A 10,087-nucleotide genomic window follows, 5' to 3' on the forward strand; every position below is an offset into this window, starting at 1 on the left:
TATCAGCCTTGGAGGAGATTATGTTGAGAAATAAAAAAAAATTCTTAAAAACTTTGTTTTTCTTGGTCAGGCCGGAAACTTATCAATCCACCCTCGTATATCGATATATTTTGATCCTGGATAACGGGTACGCAGTCTGGATTATAAAAAAATTATGCGTCCGAGATATCCAAATTAGTCAGATTCGCAAGAGTCAGCTCGACCGTAGTTTTAGCAAACTAATCTTAGTTCCTAATTATTTGTAGAACACACTTAATTGTAACAGGGTTCTAGAACTTCGATATGACACTGTTACGGTACAGTTCTAGAACAAACTTGAAACAAATATTATAGAACGTCTTTGATCAATTTATTCTAGAACAATTCCATATCAACTTTTACAGAGCAGTGCTGTCACATAGTTCTAGAATAGTTCTGTCCCAATTTTGTCACAGTGTTCCAGAACCTTTTTGTTCTAGAACAGTTCGGTCGCAATTTTCTCACAGTGTTCTAGAACACGGTTACCTTTTTTTTTTAGAAAAGTTCTGTAACTGTTATAGAACACAGTTCCTTTTTTGATCTGGAACAATTACAGAACGTGTTTTCTGGGCAGATGATGTAAGGAACCCATTTTATATCTTTGTCTATTAAATTACGATTAAAACAATTTTTATAGAGACTCTCCACTTCTTCATCTATTTCTTTTCGTAAAGACTTTATTTCATATTTACTGCAAATGTGACAAAGTGAATCTGGACATTTATCATAATTGTGAATTTGTAAACAGCTTAGTCTTTTTGTGTGTAAAACTCTTTTTAGTTTTGTCTGTCATAGCGGCATAAATGCGTTTATCTAGACACTCGCCACGATTATGTAGTCACAGCTATAAATGATATCAAGTAGTGATTCCAAATCTCAGATCAGCGATAGTGTACTTTTGGAAATGTAATCAACGCCCGCTCACACAGAAAAAACAAAGGATAAAATTTGTTGCAGGAAATTTTTCAGAGCTATAAAGTTTTATTAAGACTACAAAAAAGACATTAGAACATGTATGTTTGGACTCAGATTCAAAGTGCAAGTTTTTCATCATTCAACTTTATATGGCGAAAATGGGCTTTATTAGATATTTTGAGATATTTTTTAGAGGTTAGAGCCAAATTAGACCTGCTGGGTCGATTTAAGTTGTGAATTTAAATACATCGCAATAAAAGACATAAGAAAATATGCGTTTTTACTCAGTTTTGAGATGTAAGTTTTTCATTGAAGGGAAAAATTAGCTTTATTTGCGATTTTCAGATGTTTTTTGAGGTTAGGGCGAAACCTAGACCTGTTGTAACAAATTTATGAAATTACTTCATTAATATAAATATATAAATTTTTAAATATTGATTTGTTTACTATAAATTAAAACTTTTTTTTGCTTTAATATTGTTAATACTTGAGAAATTTTCAGAATATTTGGAAAATCATTAAAGTATTTGTAAAATGTTATAAATCTCACCCAAAATATACACTGAATATTTGAAATCTTTTCGAAATATTTTAAATGTATACGAATCCTTTGTAGTCTTTGGAAAATCATCGTCATCTTGCAAATCGATTGGATATCTTTGCGAAACCTTCCTGATTTTTATGAGATATTTCGGAAATGATTAAAAGCTTTTCACAATGTTTGAAATCATTTAGAACTGTTTACAGAAATTTAAAATGTTTGTGAAATATTTATTAAATCATTGAATGTAGGTAAAATCATTGAAAGCGTTGTGAAATGTTTGGAAATATTAATTTTATACTTCAATTTATTATTTATTATTATTCATGATTTGCTATAAATTGACCGAAAATGAGTTTAAAATTAAAAGCGGATCAAAATGAAAGCAAGACGAACAAGCAGCAAAGGGGCTCTCGTAATAACCAGTACTTTATTTGAATTATTTTAAACCTTAATTGTGAAGAACTGAATTAATTAATTTAACCAAATTAACTTATCTTCTGAATCAAACGGGCGACTGGCAACTCACTGTAAGCACTCATCAGCTGACATTTCAGGGACGGAATGCGTTGCGCGACGCATGCGCTAGCGCTTAGTTTTAAGACACATGGGTATTATTTCAGTTTTCGCATACAATTATATTACTTTTGGTATACACAGTAAAGTAAGTTTGATATAAATGTGTATTAAGTTCATTTTAATTTAGAAATCCATTAATTTTCAAATACACTTTAAGCATTAACGTGTATTAAAATTCATAACATTTTTAACAGTGTAATAAAACTTATGCAGCATAATAAAATAGAATTCCTCATATTTTATCAATATTTTATTTCTCTCGACCAGCTCTAATTTTCTAATAATAGAAAGGTTGAGTTTAGAGTATCGCCGAAAAAATAACACTTTGGACCTCCCGCTGTTACATTGAAAAATGGGCCAAGCTAATATTCCGGTTGCCATAGGTACACTTATGGTGGCGGTTTGCTCCTTCCCAGGTGCGTAAATTGAATCATATTTTCAATTAATTAAAAAAAGGAGCAACAAGACCATTTTTCGGAAAAAAACTCTCTGTTTCATTTTATGTTTAGACATTTATATTATGTGGTTAAAATATGACATTAAACAATTTATAATTGTAGGAGAAAAGCTTGTTTATGTAATACATGGACAAAAATTCAAGCCTGAGGAAGCGCCTTAAGTTCGGGATCACACTCTTGGGCTTTTTGGATTCTTAAATTTTTTATTGGTTATTACATGTTCTTAATTTTACTGTATTAATGTTATTAATTAAATTACATTTTTTTATTATCAATAATATTTGATCCCAAGGAGAAATTAAACAACCAGAGACTTTTCGAGGGATTGGTCACTTCTTAAATCTGGCCCTCGTGACGAAGAAATAGAGGCAAACGAGTAAAAACGAGTTGAGGGACATTAAACATCGGCTTTTTAATTTTACTTATACATTATTTTCTCATAATTGCTATTTGGGACAACACAAAATAATGATCATCCTAATATGGGCGTCAATTGTTGCGAGAAAAATGTCATTATTGTTATAAACAATTATAGTTTAAACTTTAATAAATACCACCCAATTAAAATTGTAGAGAATCCTTCAAAGAGTAAAATGATGCCTTGATGATTCAGATTAAATAAAAATTGTAACTTTTTCCTAACCAAAAAAAGTAAAACTCTAAACAATTTTATCATAAATTATTTCGACTTTATATATCATATTAAACATTTACGAGTTTCGAGATTGATTGTACGTAGTATACATCCTTGAAAGAACAAAATTGGAAATATATTTAATTTAAAATTTCAAAAAATTCATACAGAAAAAGAATTTAGAACATTTTTGAATTACGACTCTGGCTTTAAATAAAATTTGTGTTAACTTAGGTTGTTGTAAATCTTGAAAAAATCAACATGGTTGTTAGAGTACTCATATGGAAGCATCTATCGCTTATATAATTTTGGTTTCGTAAATTGACTCATATCAAGAAAAGGGATTTGACTAAATATCTCGAAAATGTTGGGCACGTAATCGAAAACTGGATTAGATTTCATTACTGAGCTTTTGTTTGTTTACGCCTGAGCGACAACCGCAGACCCTGTGCATCCCGCGCAGTTCCCCTTACACCTAACTATGGCGTGGCGTCGATTCTTGGAAAGGCTATAGAAAGGAGGGTTATTGAAAGGTTTTAGTGTATTTGGTTAAAAAATTTATGCATTTTATTGAAAATTCTTTTTTTTTAGAAAATCATTTTTTTGTTTAAAAATCTAACTGTTTGGTAGTAATTTAATTTGTTTTGGTTGAAAATTCATCGTTTTTGGTTAAATTGTGTTTTGCTTAAACTTTCAAATATTTTTGGTTACAATATCAACTATTAAATTTCTTATTGAAAATTCATCTTTTTAGATTGAAAATTTAACTCCTTCGTTGAAAGTTGAACTAGTTTCTTAAATATTCTTTTTTTTCGCTGAACATTAATAATTTTAGTAGAAAATTCAACTATTTTTATTCAAAATATCCTTTTTTGTTAAATAATTATTTTTTTCGTGTTAAAAATTCGATGGTTTTCAATGAAAATTTAACTATTCCACTTTCTCTCAAAAAGTAATCTTTTGACACGAAAAATTCCACTATTTGGTTGTAAAGTAATTCGTTTTTGTTGAAAAATCGTTTTTTATGGTTGAAAAATCAATTATTATATTTTTTAAATTGAAAATACAGCTTTTTCGATTCATAATATTAGTAGAAAATTTAACTGTTTGGTTACTAATTTATGCATTTTGTTGAAAATTTAGTTTTTTATAGTTTATAGTTTAGTTTTAGTTTAGTTTTTATAGTTTAGTTTTTTTATTCTTTAAACTAAAAAATAACTATTTGGTTGATAATTCATCTTTTTTGGTAGGAAATTAATATTTTCGGTTGAATTATCAACTAGCTGTTTAAAAATTGATGTACTTTGTTGAAAAATCCTCTTTTTTATTAAAAGCAATTCTTGGCTTAAATATTCATCTTTTTGGTTGAAAATTAAACTTTCTTGGTCAAGATTCGACTATTTTGTTGGAAATTTGTCTTTTTGGTTAAAATTAATTGTCCTTTATTTAATATGGAAATATTTTTTGCTTGAAGTATCAACTATTATATTTTTTATTATTAATTTATCTTTTCAGGTTAACAATTCGACTCCTTGGTTCAAAATTGAATTACTGTTTTCAAAATTTTTTTTTTTAATATTCATAATATTAATTCAAAATTTCACTGTTTGGGATTAAATTAATCTTTTTATTTAAAAAGTAAGCTATTTGATTAAGAATTCATTTTCTTTTTCAAAATTTCCGTTTATGGTTTAAAACTAAGTTATTAAACTTAATTTTTAACTATTTTATTTTAAATTAACTATTTTTGAAACTTGATATTTTTGGGTCGAAAATTCAAATGTTTCGTATAGAAAATACGTTTTTTCTTGTCTAGAAAATTCAGCAGGTTGACAGAAAATTCAACAGTTTTGTAGTTTTGTAGTTCAGCTGTCTGCTTTTTTGTAAAAAATAAATTTTTTGCCTAAAAATGCAGGTTTATGGTTACAAATTGATCTGTTTTGGTTAAAAAGTCTACTATTTTATTAAAAATGCTTATTTTTTGGTTGAAATAAATTGTACTTTATTGACAATTAAAATATTTTTTGATTGAAATATCAACTATCATCATTTTTAGTGAAAATCCTTTTTTTCAGCTTAATAATTTAACTTCTTGGTTGAAAGGTGAACTGTTTTTTTTTAATTAATTTTTTTTAAGATTCATATTATAAATTGAAAATTCAACATTTTGGTTGAAAATGACCTTTTTTCTTGAAAACTCATCTTTTCAATCTGCAAATTCTACTATTTTGTAACAAAATTCGTCTTTTTGCTTTAAAAATTCAACTATTTTATGAAAATTTCAACTTTTTTTTTTGAAAATTTAAGTGTTTTACGAAAAATGCACTTTCTTTAATGGCAAATAATAGTTTTATATTGAAAATGTAACTATTCCATTTACGGTTGGAAGGTTCTTTTTTTTGGACTAAGAATGAAACTGTTAACAAAAAAATTGAAAATTCATAATTTTAGTAACAAAATTTATCTCTTTGGTTGAAAATTGAACTTGTTTTAATCTTCCTTTTTTTGGGTAAAAATTAATTTTTTTTAATGAAAAATAAATATATTTTAAACTTGAAAATTCAACTGTTTTGTAGAATATTAGCTTTTTATTGATAATGTATTTTTTCGAATGAAAATTTAATTATTTCATTTTTTGACTTAAAGTTTATTTCTTTTAGTACAAAAATTCAACTAGTTGTTTGAAAAATTATGTAGTTAAAAATGTGCCTTTTTTGGTACAAAATTAATCTTTTAATTCGAAAAGTAAAGTATTTGATTCAAAATTTATATTCATGTTGAAAACTTCCTTTTTTGGTTAAAAACTAATTTTTTAAACTAAAATTTAACTATTTGATTGAAGATTAACTATTTGTAAAAAATAACATTTTCAGGTCGGCAATTCAACTGTTTTGCAGAAGATGAATTGTTTATTGAAAATTGTCCCCAAAATTAAAATTTTTGTTTTTTAATGATAAAATAAAGAGCAAATCATGCTGTTTAAATCTGTACCAAGAACACGAATAACTATTACGTAATTGCTGAGTAAAAATCAGACATGTTTACCTGTGGAATGGAAATTTTTTCGTCGGGTGCCTTAATTTGTTATCATAATCGTAGTTTCTTAAAATAAAAATTTGTCCTTCATTAAACAATGTAAAAACTCATCTTCTTTTAATTTAGATTTAAATCCTAAACATTCTAGAATAATTATTGTATGATAATACAATATTTTATGATGAATAATAACCATGAAAGAATTGGTCTTAATTATCTAATTTTATCATAGAAAAAGTAAGATGGATTGGAGGAGGGACGTCTATTTTCGTTTTTATTTTTTTTTCTGTTTCCATCGTTAGAAAAAATCTGAAAAATTAACAGAACTTTTTCCAGTGATTCTCAACATGCATGATTTTTTCGAAACAAGTTTAGCGGGAATTTCAAACACAAAAAACTTTTTAATTTTTTTTTAAATTTGTACTGTGATTAAACTCAAATACTATTTTAGTTTTTCCCTATAGAATAAACACTCTTAAAGAGTATTCAAGAAATAATTTCCACCAAATAACCCTTAATTTTGACACCCCTAATCCTCTTTTATGTTTCCCGGAAGATTCCCCAAAAAATGCAAAATAGCCGTTCTCGATAAAATGCCTGCTAAAGATGATATTGTTTGGAATTTATTCTAGTATTTTTCAAATAATTTCAAATTGTTTAAATAATTATTATTTGTTGAAAGAATTTTTCTCCCCCTGTAAGTCGCGAAAAGTTATCATCTTTTTGGATAAATTATACTAAGTTGATAAATATTAACAGTTTAATTCTTGTTTAACATGTTTGGTAATTATTTAAACAATTTTCATTTGTTTGAACTTTTTATTCACCCTAAATTGTACAAAATTATTATTTTTGGGAAATAATGACACAATTAAAGAATGCTGAGAGCAATATATTTTTAAAGGATATTTTAATGTTTTAAACAAATTATTATTGATTAAATAATATAGAGATAAATTTAAATAAATTAAAAATTAATAATATTAATAAAATAAATTAAAAATAATAAATTTAAATTATGAGATAAGAAAATACTAGATATTAAGCGACATAATGTAAGAGATTCGAAAAATCTCGACTTTTCTCAAGCTTCCCTGAACAGGCGCAAATGAATGATTATTAGTTGTTTAAATAATTGCAAAATATCATAAGTAAACAAATATTATTCTGAAAATTCGTTAATTGTATGATTAATTCCATAAAATAATAACCCTTCTCATTTGACAGGAAACAAACTTTTGTAAATCAATATAAATTGTTTAAATAATATTTAAATGTCCCTTAAAAATAAATTGATCTTAACCTTCTTTAATTGTGTCGAACTTAAGTGCCAGAATATTTTTTAACAATAATATAATGCAGTTATCCTTTCACGTGTTCCCAAGAATCCAATGACCCATTTTTGTTTTCTGCCACAAAAGAGTTTCATTTTTAATCAAATAATAAAACAAACAAAAAAAGATTGTTTTAATACAAAAAAGTAATAGTAGACTTTTTGAATCAAAAATAGTTGGTTTTTTAATCGAAGAAGGCCATTTTCAACTAATATAATGAATGTTTAACTTTATCAGTTAAATTATCAGTTATTAGAATTAATTTTCAAAAAAATGATCTTTCAAAACAAAAAATTGTATTTGCTGCTATGAAATAAGTTGAATTCCCTACAAATTTAATTTTCAACAAAATAATTAAACTTGCCACAATATAATGAAACATTAAACAAAAAACGATTGTGACCCAAAAATCTAATGGTAAACTTTTTAATAAAAAAGAATCAACTTTCAAACAAAAATATATTTGTATTTTCAATCAATGAGGTAAATTTTCAAACCATGAAGACTTTTAAATAAGATACTTCTTTAACTAAAATGACGATTCTTTAACGAAAAAAGATTTTTCAGTTAAAAGATAAATGACAAAAAGATATTTTTTTAACAAATTGTTTGAATTTTCTACAAAAATAGTTAAATCAATAAATCAAATAGACGATTTTTCCATAGAACAGTTGAATTTTTAATCAAATAATAAAAATTTTGAAAAAAAAGATAATTTCGGAAACAAACATGTAATAGTAGACTTTTCAAACAAAAATATTTTGTTTTTTAAGACGAAGCAATGACTTTTTAAGTCAATAACAAATTTTGATATGTATCAGTTAAATTATAGTTATGAAATTAAATTTTTTACAAAAAAGTTATTTTTTGAAGAAAAAATTGAATTTTTTATCAAATTAGTTGATTTTCTCACCAAATAATTAAATTTTCAACCAAATAATACAATTTTTAACCAAAAAAGATACGCTAGACGCCAAAAATATAATAATAAACGCAAAAAATGAATTTTCAATCAAGTAGTGAATTTTTCTTTCAAAAAATAAATTTTTAACCAAAGTCCTGAATCTTCAATCAAAAAAGAATATTTAAAAATAAAAAATATTTTAAAAATAAAATTAAGACTAAATTCAACCAAATTGTTGAACATTTAAGCTAAAAAACGAATCGTTTTAACAAAAAGGATGAGTTTCTAAAAACATTGTCTAATTTTCAAAAAATGAATTAAATTTTCAACAAAATAGTGAAACATTTACCTAGAAAGGATTAATTCGAAACCAAAAATTTAATGGTAGACTTTCCTATGAAAAAGAATTAACTTTTAACTAAAAAGAGTTTTATTTTAAATCAATCTGGTGAATTCCCGAATAAAATGAAAATTCTTTGAATGCAATAGTTGAATTTTTGGTTATAAAAATTAATTTTTAACAAAATAGATTAATTTTCAACATAAGTAATCAATTTCCAACTCAAAAATTGTTCAGTCAAGAAAGAAAAACAAATTATAACAAATTGTTGAATATTTAAGCCAAAAAGGAGACTTTACTGTCAAAAAGGATGACTTTATAAACAAATGATAGAATTTTTAACAGAATATTTCAAATAAAAATAAAAATTCTTTTACTGAAATACTTAAATTTTATGTTCGAAAATTTAAGTTTCAACACAAAATTTAAATTTCTAACAAAATAGTTCATTTTTAACCGCCAAGAAGAATTTTGAAATAAAATGAGGAATCTTCCTTCCAAAAGATGAATGTTTAGCAAAATGAATGGATATTGTACGAAAAAAGAATATTCAGTCAACCAGCTAAAATTTTAATTTTCGTGATGAGAGCCGCACTCTCAGTGCATTAGTTGCATCAGGTTGCGTCATGCGTCCAAATACAACATAATATTTTATACCGGGAGTTGAGCGTAAAAGAAATTGTATTTTAAATCAAAGAGAGTAGAATTCATCCGCAAATATGAATTTTCAAGAAAGTTTTTGAATCCTCTACCAAAACAGAATTTTCAAACAAATAGTTACATCTTTATCCATAAAAGATTGAATTTTTGCTGGCTAAAATAATTAAAATTATTTTGAAATATCTTACATAATAAAAACATAATCTGAAAATATTCCTAGATTTTCGTTGGTAATTTTAAAATCTTTGTAAATTTTCTTTTAAAAAGCTTAAAAATATCTGTAACTTTTAAATTATTTTAACATCTCTTCAAAGACTTTTTTAATAGAATTAAATAAAATTACTCCAATTTTGTCTAAAATGTTGTAATCTTGCAAAAGTATGAAATTTTGCTTTAGAACTTAGTTTTTTGACATTTTAGAAAATCATTCGAAATGTTTCAAAATCTTTTTTAATTTTCTCTTAAAGTGCATTTTTCAAAATAAAAAATCATTGAAAATTTATGCAGGAATCTTTAGATAATTATTATGCTCTAGCAACCTTTTAAAGTTATTTTTTCAAAGTCTTTCAAAATATACATTTGTGAAATTTTGCTTTAATATCCTCCCGTTTTAGGGTCGCGTTTTTTCAGATTGCAATAGGAACGTTTTATGGTGTTTGTCCAAATTT

This window comes from Belonocnema kinseyi, chromosome 5 (genome assembly GCF_010883055.1).
Source record: "Belonocnema kinseyi isolate 2016_QV_RU_SX_M_011 chromosome 5, B_treatae_v1, whole genome shotgun sequence".
NCBI lineage: Eukaryota > Metazoa > Arthropoda > Insecta > Hymenoptera > Cynipidae > Belonocnema > Belonocnema kinseyi.